The following is a 445-nucleotide window of genomic DNA, read 5'->3' on the forward strand; positions in this document are numbered from 1 at the left end:
TACAGAACCGGCTTTCTGACAAGATGCGCATTAAATATCGCATGCCATTTATCGTGCAGCCCTAATTTGAACTAATTGTAAAAATGTTATTTGCCCCAAAGGAATAAGATATTAAATAAAATTTTTCGTAAAGAAAATGACACCTATTTTTTGCAATTTGACATTATTTTCATGTTATTATGCAATAAGCAAATTAACTCGACAATAACAATAATTTGTTATAATAATAATAATTTAAAAAACCATAATATATAAAACAAAAAATTCAAAAATAAGTGCTATATAAAATACATGTGAGAAAAATAATATAAAAAATAAACATTTTAAACTAAATTTCAAAAATGTTTGTATGAAATCATTTTGTGAGATTCACTCCTGAGCCCAAAGCAGGCCTGAATGTCGTAACTCACGGTGTTTGTAGGAGTTGGGAAACGGTTGGCATTCC

The 445-nt window shown here is 28.1% G+C and overlaps 1 long non-coding RNA gene across 1 annotated transcript in view; it reads left to right on the plus strand.

Moving 5' to 3' along the window:
• The window catches only part of LOC107593073 (uncharacterized), a 14,719-nt gene extending 14,431 nt beyond the window's left edge, over positions 1–288 (plus strand). Inside the window, exon 3 of the long non-coding RNA XR_001610054.1 lies at positions 277–288. This is a non-coding gene — a long non-coding RNA (uncharacterized lncRNA). The remainder of the gene's footprint in view (positions 1–276) is intronic.
• Positions 289–445: the final 157 nt, after the last annotated feature.

Source organism: Sinocyclocheilus grahami, unplaced genomic scaffold (assembly GCF_001515645.1).
Source record: "Sinocyclocheilus grahami isolate Dianchi unplaced genomic scaffold, SAMN03320097.WGS_v1.1 scaffold163.1, whole genome shotgun sequence".
In the NCBI taxonomy this organism is placed as follows: Eukaryota; Metazoa; Chordata; class Actinopteri; order Cypriniformes; family Cyprinidae; genus Sinocyclocheilus; species Sinocyclocheilus grahami.